A 17,602-nucleotide genomic window follows, 5' to 3' on the forward strand; every position below is an offset into this window, starting at 1 on the left:
GACTATCTGATAAGGGAGTTATATGCTTAAAGGTAATGATTAAAGAATCCCACCCTGAAACATAACTAATTAGTGATTATTAGTTTATGCAGCATGTATAATGAATGATTAAAGTACTAAACGTAAGTCCAATAATGTTTGTTAGAGGTGTGTGTGTGTGTGTGTGTCTAAGAAAATATCGAGAACAATTCAACTGTGTTTGACCCAACCTGGCTAGAACTCTGAGAAACTTATGATAGGACAGGGAGTCCTTTTCAAGGTTCCTCTAATCTCGGGGGAATGGAACTGTCGGCTTGGTAGTGATAAACAGTGGTGAGAACTCACCTACTGTTCGTGTGTATGTATGTGCGTAGGATATCTACTGTTTGTGTGGAAGTATGTGCGTAAGTAGGGAGTCAGTTATAAAATGGATGTCTTTGTATTATGGACTTCAGAACGTTCTCGTGAATAAACTGTACGAACCTTTTGTATTATGGACTTCAGAACGTTCTCGTGAATAAACTGTACGAACCTTTTGTATTATGGACTTCAGAACGTTCTCGTGAATAAACTGTACGAACCTTTTGCATAAGCTGAGTCTTTGCCTAATTATTATTAAACCCATAGTCTTACAAACACTTGTGTGGGTTGTGGACACAGTATGTATATACAGTGTCTCTGGTTCCTCCCTGTTTCAAAGGCATGTGATTTATCCTGATGAATAATTTTGTGCTTTTATGATACCATCTTCTATTGATACAGTATTGAAACTGACCTACCCCTAAAATCAATATTCTATTTGTCCTGATCACATAATTTCCTGGTGTAAGTCTCCCTCCATGATTCTCTGGACTCGACCGTTGAACTCCTGCCCCCTGGAGCGGACAGTGACACCAGGGAGGAACCAGGGATGAACTAGGGAGCGAAGGAGTCCATAGAGAAGGCACTAGCAGGTGAGACCAGACTAGACAGGCTGTCAGTCAGGTTCTACTGGATGTAGCTATCTAAACATAGTGAAAACAGAGATGACTTTGGACCATCTGTGTCAGTTTGGTGGTGGCGGATGATGGTGAACCTGGTGGTGTTCCTGTGTCGGCTGTGTAGCCCAGTCGTATGGCCAGAGTGGGGCCAGTGAGATGTGGCTTTCTGGAGGACTCAGACCATCATCACCACCCTTCATCACCGGTCAGGAGGAAGAGCAGTCCTGTTCCTGTCTCTCCCTCTGTACCTGAGCTCTCCAGAGGAACACTACTAGCACCAGTCTCCACCACAGAGTCAGGTTGGTCAGTCTCCACCACTGATATGTCTGTGGTGAACCTGTCAAGTAAATAGACTATGGTTTTCAATCAAAACTAACTGCAGATCCACACATGTCCATCCTTATTCTGACAAGATGGTACATTTGAAGTTGTAAGATTGTGTTGAGGTGTTACAAATGGACTTGAACTTCTGATTGATTCATGACTGATTGATTGACTTCGATGTGTTTTCTCAGAGCTGCCCACTGCAGAGGAGCTGATGCGTCCCATCCGACCAGACAGCATGGACGACACCAGAGGCTCCACTCTGCAGCCTGCTAGGTGAGTCTACAGCTGTCTGTCACATGACTGTAGTAGGGATGAACAACAGACACTGTCTGGAATGTACAGAATGGAGTGGGAAAACGTTAACATGAGCTGTATGTTCACAGTGGGACCCAGCTCAGCCCAGAGAAGACTGGCCAGTCCTTAAGCCATAGATCCCATGAGTCATGCCCAAGACGCTCAGCAGAGCCAGACACTCCTCTGGCCTCCCCAGGCCCCGTCCCAGAAGCATCGGAGAGGAGGTACAGAAGCTGATGACACAGGATCAGGACAGCTCCTCCCCTGAACTGACCTCCACTCAACTCAGCAACAAGAAAAGCCAGCAGGTAAGGGATGGGAATGGAGCCCTTGTTAATAAGCACTAAACCCTACCATAAATAACCACACTGATTCAGGCTTTCACGCCTACCTGAACTGTTTCCACATTACATAGCCATTGCTCCGACATGGCTCATTCTAATATTTATATATTTCTTAATTCCATTATTTTACCTTTAGATGTGTCACGTTCCTGACCTGTTTTCTGTTAATTTTGTATGTGTTTAGTTGGTCAGGGCGTGAGTTGGGGTGGGCATTCTATGTTTTGTGTTTCTATGTTTAGGTCAGGTGTAATTAGCCTTATATGGTTCTCAATCAGGGACAGGTGTTTGACGTTTCCTCTGATTGAGAACCATATAAAGGTAGGCTGTTCACACTGTTTGTTTGTGGGTGATTGTCTTCTGTGTCTGTGTATGTTGCACTACACGGGACTGTTTCGGTTTGTTCGATCGTTTGTTTGTAGTCTGTTCCTGTTCGTGAGTTCTTCGTGTATTTATGTAAGTTCCATGTTCAGGTCTGTCTACGTCGTTTTGTTATTTTGTAGTTTGTTGAAGTGTTTTCGGTTTTCGTCTTTACTTTAATAAACTTCGTTATGTCAAATCATCACGCTGCGCTTTGGTCCAATCCCTACTCCTCCTCTTCTTCCGAAGAGGAGGAGGACAGCCGTTACAAGATGTGTGTATTGTTGTGAATTGTTGGTTACTACTGCACTGTTAGGAACACAATAATTTCACTAGACTCGCAATAACATCTGCTAAATGTGTGTATGTGACCAATAACATTTGATTTGATTTGCATCAAAGGTGATTATCATTTACAATGTAGACGGTGACATGGCAATGATTTGTATATTGACAATATCATATTTCGCAGAGGTTCCTGGACACTCTACGGTAGCTGGTCCCTTCACATCCTCTTTGAGGAAGACTTATGTTACCCCTGGCAGAGGTAGACTTGGAGAGTAAACCGTCAGCCGTGGCCACCAGGACCTCGGAAGCTAGGAAATCTTGTCCTACCAGACCTGGAGCTGCAGCCAAGTTCCCCTCCTCTAACCCAGAGGAAGCATCTTAGCCAGACAACATACCAGAGCCTCAGCCCCCTCCTCTCAGAGAGAGAGATAAAGGTAGGAGAAAAAGAACTCCTCACACATTGACAACCAAAGCTAGTAAGTGTAGTGTAAGTGTGCTTAAAAAAATATCTGTTGTATCTAGAGGTCGACCGAGTATGACTTTTCAACGCCGATACCGATTATTGGAGGAACAAAAAAAGCCGATAACAGTTAATCGGACAATTTTCTTATATATATTTTATTTATTTATTTTTGTATTTATTTATTATTGTCATTTTTTTATTTTTTATTTTTTATCATTTTTTGTAGTATTATTTTTATTTTATTTATTATTATTTTTATTTATTTTTATTTATTTGTAATAATGACAATTACAACAATACTGAATGAACACTTTTATTTTAACTTAATATAATACATCAATAAAATCAATTTAGCCTCAAATAAATAATGAAACATGTTCAATTTGGTTTAAATAATGCAAAAACCAAGTGTTGGAGAAGAAAGTAAAAGTGCAATATGTGCCATGTAAAAAAGCTAACGTTTAAGTTCCTTGCTCTGAACATGAGAACATATGAAAGCTGGTGGTTCCTTTTAACATGAGTCTTCAATATTCCCAGGTAAGAAGATTTAGGTTGTAGTTATTATAGGAATTATAGGACTATTTCTCTCTATACCATTTGTATTTCATATACCTTTGACTATTGGATGTTCTTATAGGCACTTTAGTATTGCCAGTGTAACAGTATAGCTTCCATCCCTCTCCTCGACCCTACCTGGGCTCGAACCAGGGACACATCGACAACAGTCACCCTCGAAGCATCGTTACCCATCGCTCCACAAAAGCCGCTGTCCTTGCAGAACAAGGGGAACAACTATTTCAAGGTCTCAGAGCAAGTGACGTCACCGATTGAAACGCTATTACCGCGCACCCCGCTATCTACCTAGCCATTTCACATCAGTTACACCAGCCTAATCTCGGGAGTTGATAGGCTTGAAGTCATAAACAGCTCAATGCTTGAAGCACAGCGAAGAGCTGCTGGCAAACGCACGAAAGTGCTGTTTGAATGAATGCTTACGAGCCTGCTGCTGCCTACCACCGCTCAGTCAGACTGCTCTATCAAATATCAAATCATAGACTTAATTATAACATAATAACACACAGAAATACAAGTCTTCGGTCATTAATATGGTCAAATCCGGAAACTATCATTTAGAAAACAAAACGTTCATTCTTTCATTGAAATACGGAACCGTTCCTAAATATTCCTGTTACATTGCACAACTTTCAATGTTATGTCATAATTACGTAAAGTTCTGGCAAATTAGTTCGCAACGAGCCAGGCGGCCCAAACTGGTGCATATACCCTGACTCTGTGTGCAATGAACGCAAGAGAAGTGACACAATTTCCCTAGTTTAATATTGCCTGCTCACCTGGATTTCTTTTAACTAAATATGCACGTTTAAAAAAATATACTTCTGTGTATTGATTTTAAGAAAGGCATTGATGTTTATGGTTAGGTACATTCGTTCAACGATTGGGCTTTTTTCGCAAATGCGCTTTTGTTAAATCATCCCCCGTTTGGCGAAGTTGGCTGTCTTTGTTAGGAAGAAATAGTCTTCACACAGTTCGCAACGAGCCAGGCGGCCCAAACTGCTGCATATACCGTGACTCTGTTGCACAGAACACAAGAAAAGTGACACAATTTCCCTAGTTAAAATAAATTCATGTTAGCAGGCAATATTAACTAAATATGCAGGTTTAAAAATATATACTTGTGTATTGATTTTAAGAAAGGTGTTGATGTTTATGGTTAGGTACACATTGGTGCAACGACAGTGCTTTTTTTGCGAATGCGCTTGTTAAATCACCCGTTTGGCGAAGTAGGCTATGATTCAATGATAAATTAACAGGCAATCATGTGTAGTTAACTAGTGATTATGTTAAGATTGATTGTTTTTTTATAAGATAAGTTTAATGCTAGCTAGCACCTTACCTTGGCTCCTTGCTGCACTCGCATAACAGGTAGTCAGCCTGCCACGCAGTCTCCTTGTGGAGTGCAATGTAATCGGCCATGATCGGTGTCCAAAAATGCAGATTACCGATTGTTTTGAAAACTTGAAATCAGCCCTAATTAATCGGCCATTCCGATTAATCGGTCGACCTCTAGTTGTATCAGAGTTAGAACTATATCTAAGTAGTATAGCACATAACAGTACTACAGTATAATTCATAACACTAACATTTACCACATGTTGCTGTGTGGTTGTACTCCTGATTCAGACTAATGTTGCTATGTGGTTGTACTCCTACCAGGTCCAGCCTGTGGTGGTCTGATGGTGGGTGTCAGTCCTTCGCTGCCTTAATGTTGGCTAAATGTTGATGTTTGGATGTTCTTTAGGTCCAGACTGTAGTCTGATGGTGGGTGTCAGTCCTTCGCTGCCTTAATGTTGGCTACATGTTGATGTGTGGATGTTCTTTAGGTCCAGACTGTGGTCTGAGGGTGAGCAGTGAGCTGGTGGCGGGGGTTCAGTCCTTCGCTGCCTTCCTCCAGCAGCAACATCATATGAAGACGAGAGGTCGCCAGGATACCAGTCACACGGTCTCCTGGGAAACCAAAGGTCAACAGGAAGCCAGCCAGACTCAGGAAACTGAGTGTCCATCAGAGAGGAAAGTAAGTCAACATACTGGAGTAGTTTTTCAGTCTGTGGTGCGTCAAGTTCGTTCATCAGTGTGCTGCAATTTCTTTTCAGATAAGTATGACTTTTTCTCCATTCACCTGGTCATATGATAGGGGTGTGACTTCTACTTTGTTGAGTTGTCCAACCCAGCTGATTGCTCCTTGCTCTATCATAAGTCTGATGGACTGATTTTAGTTTGGATCTTATGTAGTCTCAGGGATGCGAATTAGTCACCTTTCGGCGAAATTCGCCCTTTTGTCCAAATTAAGTGACCTACATGATTCGTGTAGATCCGATGAACGATATCGAAGAGGTAAGCTTTAGGTGAGAAGCCTGACCATGGAGACAGGGGTGAGAAGGTGATGAAGCGTACTTCATGAGCTGTAACCGAAAAACGACTGATATTTTGAAAGTTTGAGGCAAGGGAGAAAGTGTGGTGGAACAAGTATTAGCATTGTTAAGTATCTTGTTAGCTGGATCGAATTCTTCGTTAGCTAGACAGAGAAATATTGAGCAACATTAGCCAACTTATCTGATCAAATAATTTAGTTTATGGTGTGACAATTAGCTTGCTAATAAAGTCAGACAGCTAACGTTAGCTAGCTAACGATACAACATCAGATGAGCTAACATTAGTAACCTAACCAATTCACTATACTATTAACTGGTATACCGCTCCTTGCCGTTCAAGTTATAACGCATTAGTTGCTTACTGGACCCTGGCAATCTGTGCAAAATGTTAACTAGCTAACGAACTAACCACTATCTGTTAACTAATGTTTTCCCTCTACAGTATGTTGTACATTTTTAGAATGAGAAAATTAGGTGAAAATGAGGCGTTGCTTGTTAAACAAGTGGATTCAGGGATCAAGTGTAGCTGGAGCTGGGCCTGGCTTAAACTGGATGCCACTATAGAGGTGAAAGGAACACCACATACTTTCCCTCTTTCTCACTTTACTGGCACATTGTAGAACAGATGTCCACAGGCAGAACGTGTACAATGTAATAATGTGCAGTGTAGCCCAAAGATATTGTTTTTGTTGTGTTTAACTTGACAGTAACACGTGTGTGTGTGTGTGTGTGTGTGTGTGTGTGTGTGTGTGTGTGTGTGTGTGTGTGTGTGTGTGTGTGTGGTGTGTGTGGTGTGTGTGTGTGTGTGTGTGTGTGTGTGTGTGTGTGTGTGTGTGTGTGTGTGTGTGTGTGTGTGTGTGTGTGTGTGTGTGTGTGTGTGAGGGGGGATTATATATTTTTTTACTCTGAACGTTATTTTTGCACACATGTAGCCTTGTGCACTTGATCGATGTCTGTAGTGGCCACTATAATAGAGCAAAAATAGAATGGCTGTTTGTTTCATTCTATTTCTACTTTAAGATGTTTTTTTTCCAAGTGCAATATTTATGTGTGTGGTCACAAGCATTCTATTATAAAGGCTGTCATGGCTAACTGCAATATTAGTGTATTGTTTATTTCTCAAGACTTGAGTGTCATTTGCAGTAAAGTCTAGGCAACAAATAACATTGGGTTGCTTTCTTTACATTTTTTAGCTGTGTTAGGTTCACATTAACCACTTTATATATACACACACAGTTACATTCACAGGGACAGTCATGTCTCTAAAGAGTATAGATCCAAATGTTTGACCACCTGAGTCTTCCTACATCCTTCTATTGTAACAGAAAATAACATGTTCTCCATGACTGTCGGAACAGTTTACAACCCCTACGTCAGCACTCCTGTTGCTATGGCACTGCTCATTTTATTTAGCTGCTTTGTGTGTCTGAATTTTGTAATACTGTTATTCAAGCTATTGAATAAAGCAGTTGTGAAGGACCCAGCTGACACAGGAGCAAAATAAAATATTCCATTAAACAATAGCATGTTATCTAAGATATCTCTGCCATTCACTGAAGGCCAGTTAAATTAGCTCAAACTGTATTTTGTGAACTCAAAACTGTAGTAGATGCATACATCACTTGTGTGTTATTTGTGATGTGTACTTGTGAGTCTTGTCCCTTGTGTTTCAGCTGCACAGTACAGAGGAGGCCAACAGCAGGAAGAAGGGCCGGTTGGGTCGCGGTCTGGACGGGCCCTTGGACCCCCTCACTGAGGACAAACTCAGACTGCTAGAGAAAGAGGTGAAGGAACAGGAGACCATCGTCCAGGGATACCAGCAGGTCCGTACACATGTCTATTTGTCTCTGTCTACTCTGTGATTGTTTGGCCGTCTCTCTTGGTCTTTTCTCTTCCAGTCTGTGTTTTAAGGAAACAAGACTTAATTGTACTGCATTTGTTCAGCGCCAGGCTGGCGGTGACTCATTGGCTTTGAATCCATCCCAATTACCCGGAGTCTCTGCGACTGCGGAGGTTATATATACAGGCCACTGTTCAGGGTAATGGAATTCCTCTGTTCACTGACTTAATTCCAGGAGGGGGTGTGGGTTTGTTGCAGGCAGCACAGTTAGCCTTTTTTCCTCCAGATTGTGAGGAGCTTAGCAACACTGTCAGAACCTTTCATAATTACAGAGCCTACAGCCGAGCTCCTAGAATCAGTGGCTACAGTACACACACCACCAAGGTGGAACTGTAGCAGTTCTTATTTAGGCATGCTGAATGCATTCCCTCGTCTCACAGCTTCTAGTCCTTTCTAGTTTGATTTGATGTAGGTTAAATGCGTAGAACAGGTATTTCTGATCAAACTAATTTACCCAGATGGCCTATAGTTGAGACAATGTGATTCTCTCTCTCTCCTTGCGGTGTGTGTGTGTGGGTAACAGGAGAATGAGAAGTTGTACCTGCAGATGAAGGCTCTTCAGGCTCAGAGTAAACTCAATGAAGAGGCCATGTTCATAGAGAACCAGAGGCTGCTAAACGAACTGGCCCTTACCAAGTGAGTTGACTCATACATATGCACAGACGCGTACCTATCCACGTCATTGAATGTTAACACTGACGCTTATTTATGCCTAGGGAGCAGATGAGCAACTCGCCGAGGACTGTGGGTAATGTAGGCTGTGTTGGCCCATATTCAGCGCATCACACAGCTGCTGGGCCAGATGCAGGCAGCACAGGTGAGTGTTCAGAGTCATGTCACACAACCATCTCTAAAAGGAAGGCCTAGATGTTGCTTTGTAGATGAAACAATCAACTCAGGGAACTGAATCCTCCCCCATTTTTTTAACATATAACTCTCAATATGAGAGTAATGTATAAAACAAAACTACTCCTGGTACAAAAGATAAAACACAATTTCAAATAACCTAATCAAAATAAAATCACTACTCTGAAAAACTCCACAAAGAAAAATGATGGTCATAGGAAAATAGAATTAAAACCAGCCTTAGTTAATATGGCTAAGAACTATATTTTTCAATTACACAAATTACCTTGAAATCCATATTACAAAATGACCATAAAATCAATATTCAAATGTCTTTCCAATGAGGGTGATCAATCCACAACGGAAAGTCATGATAAAGGTCATAAATCATACAAACCCTTCTAAGAAGTTATTATTCTTATTTTTGTTACTATATTAGACAAATTTCAAAAATAGCCAAACCTTTCCTACATGTTGTATTCCAGAACATTCCTTCATCAAAATAAATCACATGTTTAATTAAAACTCAGAAAATAAAAAACTCATAAAAATTCCATGTGCGTGCGTGCCCCTTTAAGATACTTTAGCACTAACACAAATTAACCACTCACCAAACCCAAAGGAAATGTTTTAAAACAAATCAAACATAGTATTTTTTTTAATCACCAACAAATAGTCATAACAAATGTTTTGTGCGTGTGCAATTTGCAAACCTTAAGGTAAAAACGCACAAAAACTTCCAGGCCCTTTTCAATTTGGTAGTTTACGGCCTTTCTCACTCACTCTCCCCAAGATTATAGTCCCATGAAACATTTCAAAGAGACAATGACACCCCCATTTTCCCAGAAAAAACACAAAACACTTCGTTAGCATTCATTATACTATACCGATACAGAAACCCAAAAGTTAACTATAAACAAAACCTAATAATAATAATAATTCCACTGTACCTCAAATCATTAATCATACATTTTAATCTACACCAATGTATATGTATGCTTACGTAAACATGCTATCCTTAGATACAATTATCCTGATATCATTACTATCTAAATGCAATAATTTTTCCTCTGTCGCAAATGTAGTACATTTCTCAGCGTAAGGAATCAGTGATATTTAATCCCAGGCATTTAATAAAAATGTAGACGTGTTCTCCCATGTCTCCTTTAACTTACATACTTTAGGTAACTTCCATCTGTCCCGGAAGAAAGAATCCTACTCAAACACATCAGATAATACAATGTTTAATTAAGTACAATCAACTCCTAAAATAAACAATAAACAGTAAACAAATAAACAAACCCATAACCCCTTTAATCAGCAATCTAATCATTTCAACCTGCTGATATGTTTAGTAAAAACTATCCTGATCTTTTTAACAAATCTAAAATCTATCAAAAGTTGGCGCTGTCTCATCAGCGTAAAACTCAAAACTAACTTTTTCCCACTCATATCCACAAGGTCATTCCCCAAAGGTCAATACTGTTCAGCTCCTACATCAATGATCTTCCTTCTGTCTAAACAGGGTCTGAAGTTCCAAAGTATGCAGATAATACAGTGATAAATTCATGCAAATAACAAACAACAAACTACACAAGAACTCACTACTATTATGGTTCAGATGACAAACTTTTCCAGAGACTCATGTTTACATCTCAATAAAACAATTAAAAAACACAGTCTGCTTGTTCCTCAAAAAACAACAACTTATTCCTTTGACAGATGTCTATGTATCAGGGAAAAAGCTCCCAGTGGTATCTGATTTAAGTACCAAGGCATCATACTTGATTCCAACCTCTCTTTAAAAAAATAACTCAAACAACCAAATTCAATCTAGCTAATTTTCCAAAACATATGAAATTGCTTTGACTATAGAGGTAACAAAACTATAATTAAAATATATAATACTCCCCCACTTAACATACTACTTTACTAGTATGGCCCAAGCTTGCTATTTCAACATTAATACCCATTCAGTCTTCTGCAACAGGCTCTCAAACTTGATAGAAAACCCAATAGCTATAGAAAGCATAAGCTCCTGTGTTGGAAAAAATCTTATGCAATACACTGACGCCTAAGATTCTAAATGTCCAGGCTTCCTCTCTCTCAGTATGTTATTAAACAGAAAACCCAAACCTTATTGCAACAGATCCACAAGATCCGCCATGAGAAATGACTGTATAGTTCCCTTAAGGAAAAGTACCTTTTTAGTCAATCTACTTTCAGTGTGAGAGCTTCCCATGTCTGGATTACCCTGCCATTAGACACACACAACTGTGAATAATGATGCACTGTCCCTTTAAAATAAAAACTACTCAACATGCAATCCCCTTTACCGATTGTACCTGGTTCCACATAATGGAAACAGATTATAATGTTAGAATACATGAACTTTCCTGCTCAAATTCACTGGTGTTAACTAAACAATCAAACCAATAATCAATAACCATCAGAATACATTATCACAATGTTTCAATACTCACACCTAAATGACTTTCAGCTTAACATATCCTATTTTTCTTTCTTTCTGTTGGGCAAAAATATACCCCTCTGCCAACAACGTTTTTCTCTTACCTCTTATCGTAAGATTAAAACCAGACTTTATCACTTTCTCTTCTCCTTCCACTTATCACTTATGAAATGTCCAAGACTTTAACAATAACACATACCGCTAAATTTATAACATATGTCAGTCAATTCATAAGAATGAAAAACATTTCGGTGGGCATTTCTCTATCGCCATTATCTCTCCGCTATTATTTAGAATTACTTAGTCTATCAATTTAACCTTAACAATCTATTAAAAACTTCAATTTATCCCTTCTTCCAATTTGAACCAAACAAGCTATTAAAACATTCAGTTTATATCTTATACAAAGGGAAGGACCAGTCTCATCTTCGACCGTGTGCATGTGTGTGTGTGTGCGTGTGTGCAGAGGACTGAAGCGAGACTGGTGGAGGAGACCCACAGGCTGAAGCAGGAGAAACAGGCCCTGGAGGTGGACCTTCAAATGATGAGGAAAGAGAGAGACCTGGCCAAAGCGCAGGTCGTCTACACCTCAGGTTAGTGTGTTAGAGACATGGAGGCTTGACTGTGGAATCAAACCTCTTGTTTCTACTCCCAAAGGACAATGTTCCCTGTTTCAAATCCAGTGACTTTTACAGACGTGTGTTTTAAACCTCCGTTAAAACATCCCATTGTTGTGGTTGACAGTCAAGTGGAGCTCTGACATGCTGTGGTCTGTATTATCCTTGTCTCTGCCAGGGGATAAGAGCTTTGAGCTGCAGGTGGCAGAGGACAGGCATAAGGAGGAGGTGTGTGTTCTGAAGAAGAGGCTCCAGTGGTATGCTGAGAACCAGGAGCTGCTGGACAGAGACTCTGCCAGACTGAGGGCTGCCACCGCAGACACACACAAACTCACAGAGCAGGTAGGACCCAAAGCACAGAGCAGGTAGGACCCAAACGCACAGAGCAGATAGGACCCAAACGCACAGAGCAGGTAGGACCCAAAGCACAGAGTAGGTAGGACCCAAACTCACAGAGCAGGTAGGACCCAAACGCACAGAGCAGGTAGGACCCAAAGCACAGAGTAGGTAGGACCAACTCAACCTTATTTGAGAGTGTGTATTGTATTACTGAGATTTGTCATTTCCTGTAGGTCAGTATTTAGAATCTAACGTTTGTTGCTCCAATCAGGTGGAAAAGCTGAAGATGGAGGTGGGGAAGAGAGCCAATCAGAGTAAGACTAAAGAGCGAGCTGGAGACGCTAAGAGGATACAGGACCTAGAACGACAGGTGAGTCAGTTGAGAAATATTTCCTGTGCATGTGTGCGCGCATGTATCCCTGAATAGCGGCATACCTCTCCTTTCTCTCATGACTCATGCCATATTTCTGTTCCCTTTCTCTCCCAGGTGAAGGAGATGGAGAAGATTCTCAGACAGAGGAACCCTAACTCCCTCCCAGCGCTCATCTACGCTGCAGCCAACGCACCTGCAGTGGATGAGGATGGAGGGGCCACGAGCTCCCCGCCCACTCAGACCAGGGCCCTATTGGAGCGGCACATCCAGAGGCTGGAGGCGGAGCTAGAGAGCCGTGACGACGAGGCCAAACGCAGCCTCCGAGCCATGGAACAGCAGTACCAATCAAGTTTATTTTTTTTATATAGCCCTTCGTACATCAGCTAATATCTCGAAGTGCTGTACAGAAACCCAGCCTAAAACCCCAAACAGCAAGCAATGCAGGTGTAGAAGCACGGTGGCTAGGAAAAACTCCCTAGAAAGGCCAAAACCTAGGAAGAAACCTAGAGAGGAACCAGGCTATGAGGGGTGGCCAGTCCTCTTCTGGCTGTGCCGGGTGGAGATTATAACAGAACTATGCCAAGATGTTCAAAAATGTTCATAAGTGACAAGCATGGTCAAATAATAATCATGAATAATTTTCAGTTGGCTTTTCATAGCCGATCATTAAGAGTTGAAAAACAACAGGTCTGGGACAGGTGGCGGTTCCATAACCGCAGGCAGAACAGTTGAAACTGGAATAGCAGCAAGGCCAGACGGACTGGGGACAGCAAGGAGTCATCATGCCCGGTAGTCCTGACGTATGGTCCTAGGGCTCAGGTCCTCCGAGAGAAAGAAAGAGAGAAGGAGAAAATTAGAGAGAGCCAAGATTTTCAAAATGTTCATAAATGACAAGCATGGTCAAATAATAATCAGGAATAAATGTCAGTTGGCTTTTCATAGCCGATCATTAAGAGTTGAAAACAGCAGGTCTGGGACAGGTAGGGGTTCCGTAACCGCAGGCAGAACAGTTGAAACTGGAATAGCAGCAAGGCCAGGCGGACTGGGGACAGCAAGGAGTCATCATGCCCGGTAGTCCTGACGTATGGTCCTAGGGCTCAGGTTCTCAGAGAGAGAGAAAGAAAGAGAGAACGAGAGAATTAGAGAGAGCATACTTAAATTCACACAGGACACTGGATAAGACAGGAGAAGTACTCCAGGTATAACCAACTGACCCTAGCCCCCCGACACATAAACTACTGCAGCATAAATACTGGAGGCTGAGACAGGAGCGGTCAGGAGACACTGTGGCCCCATCTGAAGATACCCCCGGACAGGGCCAAACAGGAAGGATATAAACCCACCCACTTTGCCAAAGCACAGCCCCCGCACCACTAGAGGGATATCTTCAACCACCAACTTACAATCCTGAGACAAGGCCGAGTATAGCCCACAAAGATCTCCACCACAGCACAAACCAAGGGGGGGCGCCAACCCAGACAGGAAGATCACGTCAGTAACTCAACCCACTCAAGTGACGCACCCCACCTAGGGACGGCATGAAAGAGCACCAGTAAGCCAGTGACTCAGCCCCTGTAATAGGGTTAGAGGCAGAGAATCCCAGTGGAGAGAGGGGAACCGGCCAGGCAGAGACAGCAAGGGCGGTTCGTTGCTCCAGAGCCTTTCGGTTCACCTTCACACTCCTGGGCCAGACTACACTCAATCATATGACCTACTGAAGAGATAAGTCTTCAGTAAAGACTTAAAGGTTGAGACCGAGTCTGCGTCTCTCACATGGGTAGGCAGACTGTTCCATAAAAATGGAGATCTATAGGAGAAAGCCCTGCCTCCCGCTGTTTGCTTAGAAATTCTAGGGACAATTAGGAGGCCTGCGTCTTGTGACCGTAGCGTACGTATAGGTATGTACGGCAGGACCAACTCGGAAAGATAGGTAGGAGCAAGCCCATGTAACGCTTTATAGGTTAACAGTAAAACCTTGAAATCAGCCCTTGCCTTAACAGGAAGCCAGTGTAGGGAAGCTAGCACTGGAGTAATATGATCAAATTTCTTGGTTATAGTCAGGATTCTAGCAGCCGTATTTAGCACTAACTGAAGTTTATTTAGTGCTTTATCCGGGTAGCCGGAAAGTAGAGCATTGCAGTAGTCTAACCTAGAAGTAACAAATGCATGGATTAATTTTTCTGCATCATTTTTGGACAGAAAATTTCTGATTTTTGCAATGTTACGTAGATGGAAAAAAGCTGTCCTTGAAACAGTCTTGATATGTTCGTCAAAAGAGAGATCAGGGTCAAGAGTAACGCCGAGGTCCTTCACAGTTTTATTTGAGACGACTTTACAACCATCAAGATGAATTGTCAGATTTAACAGAAGATCTCTTTGTTTCTTGGGACCTAGAACAAGCATCTCTGTTTTGTCCGAGTTTAAAAGTAGAAAGTTTTCAGCCATCCACTTCCTTATGTCTGAAACACAGGCTTCTAGCGAGGGCAATTTTGGGGCTTCACCATGTTTCATTGAAATGTACAGCTGTGTGTCATCCGCATAGCAGTGAAAGTTAACATTATGTTTTCGAATAACATCCCCAAGAGGTAAAATATATAGTGAAAACAATAGTGGTCCTAAAATGGAACCTTGAGGAACACCGAAATGTACAGTTGATTTGTCAGAGGACAAACCATTCACAGAGACAAACTGATATCTTTCCGACAGGTAAGATCTAAACCAGGCCAGAACTTGTCCGTGTAGACCAATTTGGGTTTCCAGTCTCTCCAAAAGAATGTGGTGATCGATGGTGTCAAAGGCAGCACTAAGGTCTAGTAGCACGAGGACAGATGCAGAGCCTCGGTCTGACGCCATTAAAAGGTCATTTACCACCTTCACAAGTGCAGTCTCAGTGCTATGATGGGGTCTAAAACCAGACTGAAGCATTTCGTATACATTGTTTGTCTTCAGGAAGGCAGTGAGTTGCTGCGCAACAGCTTTTTCTAAAATTTTTGAGAGGAATGGAAGATTCGATATAGGCCGATAGTTTTTTTATATTTTCCGGGTCAAGGTTTGGCTTTTTCAAGAGAGGCTTTATTACTGCCACTTTTAGTGAGTTTGGTACACATCCGGTGGATAGAGAGCTGTTTATTATGTTCAACATAGGAGGGCCAAGCACAGGAAGCAGCTCTTTCAGTAGTTTAGTAGAAATAGGATCCAGTATGCAGCTTGAAGGTTTAGAGGCCATGATTATTTTCATCATTGTGTCAAGAGATATAGTACTAAAACACTTAAGTGTCTCTCCCGATCCCAGGCCCTGGCAGAGCTGTGCAGATCCAGGACAGCTAAGCCCTGGAGGGATACGCAGATTCAAAGAGGAGTCCGTAATTTGCTTTCTAATGGTCATGATCTTTTCCTCAAAGAAGTTCATGAATTTATTACTGCTGAAGTGAAAGCCATCCTCTCTTGGGGAATGCTGCTTTTTAGTTAGCTTTGCAACAGTATCAAAAATAAATTTTGGATTGTTCTTATTTTCCTCGATTAAGTTGGAAAAGTAGGATGATCGAGCAGCAGTGAGGGCTCTTCGGTACTGCACGGTACTGTCTTTCCAAGCTAGTCGGAAGACTTCCAGTTTGGTGTGGCGCCATTTCCGTTCCAATTTTCTGGAAGCTTGCTTCAAAGCTCGGGTATTTTCTGTATACCAGGGAGCTAGTTTCTTATGACAAATGTTTTTCGTTTTTAGGGGTGCAACTGCATCTAGGGTATTGCGCAAGGTTAAATTGAGTTCCTCAGTTAAGTGGTTAACTGATTTTTGTCCTCTGACGTCCTTGGGTAGGCAGAAGGAGTCTGGAAGGGCATCAAGGAATTTTTGTGTTGTCTGAGAATTTATAGCACGACTTTTGATGCTCCTTGGTTGGGGTCTGAGCAGATTATTTGTTGCGATTGCAAACGTAATAAAATGGTGGTCCGATAGTCCAGGATTATGTGGAAAAACATTAAGATCTACAACATTTATTCCATGGGACAAAACTAGGTCCAGAGTATGACTGTGGCAGTGAGTAGGTCCAGAGACATGTTGGACAAAACCCACTGAGTCGATGATGGCTCCGAAAGACTTTTGGAGTGGGTCTGTGGACTTCTCCATATGAATATTAAAATCACCAAAAATTAGAATATGATCTGCTATGACTACAAGGTCTGATAGGAATTCAGGGAACTCAGAGAGGAACGCTGTATATGGCCCAGGAGGCCTGTAAACAGTAGCTATAAAAAGTGCTTGAGTAGGCTGCATAGATTTCATGACTAGAAGCTCAAAAGACGAAAACGTAATTTTTTTTTTTGTAAATTGAAATTTGCTATCGTAAATGTTAGCAACACCTCCGCCTTTGCGGGATGCACGGGGGATATGGTCACTAGTGTAACCAGGAGGTGAGGCCTCATTTAACTTTTACCGCCTCAGAAACCCGGATCCGGGATCACCCCCCACCCCCCCCACACTGATTAGCATCACTAGCATAGCGTCACATTTAAATAGTAGCATCTAAATATCATTAAATCACAAGTCCAAGACACCAAATGAAAGATACAGATCTTGTGAATAAAGTCACCATTTCAGATTTTTAAAATGTTTTACAGGGAAGACAAAATATGTAAATCTATTAGCTAACCATGTTAGCAAAAGACACCCTTTTTCTTTGTCCACCATTTTTTCTCAACACCAGTAGCTATCACCAATTCGGCTAAACTAAGATATTGATAGCCACTAACCAAGAAAAAACCTCATCAGATGACAGTCTGATAACATATTTATGGTATAGGATAGGTTTTGTTAGAAAAATGTGCATATTTCAGGTATAAATCATAGTTTGCCATTGCAGCCAGCATCACAAATCTCACCAAAGCTCCTAGAATTACTACAGACAGCAACGTGTATTACCAATTTACTCATCATAAAACATTTCTTAAAAATACACAGCACATAGCAATGGAAAGACACAGATCTTGTGAATTCAGACAACATTTCAGATTTTCTAAGTGTTTTACGGCGAAAACACAATGAATCGTTATATTAGCATACCACATATGCAAACGTTAC

General features: G+C 41.5%; 1 pseudogene; it reads left to right on the top strand.

Moving 5' to 3' along the window:
* The first annotated feature begins 1,729 nt into the window (after positions 1 to 1,729).
* LOC120047205 overlaps positions 1,730 to 17,602 on the top strand; it is a 30,611-nt pseudogene continuing 14,738 nt past the window's right edge.

The sequence above is a fragment of the Salvelinus namaycush genome, chromosome 5 (genome assembly GCF_016432855.1).
Source record: "Salvelinus namaycush isolate Seneca chromosome 5, SaNama_1.0, whole genome shotgun sequence".
Lineage (NCBI taxonomy): Eukaryota > Metazoa > Chordata > Actinopteri > Salmoniformes > Salmonidae > Salvelinus > Salvelinus namaycush.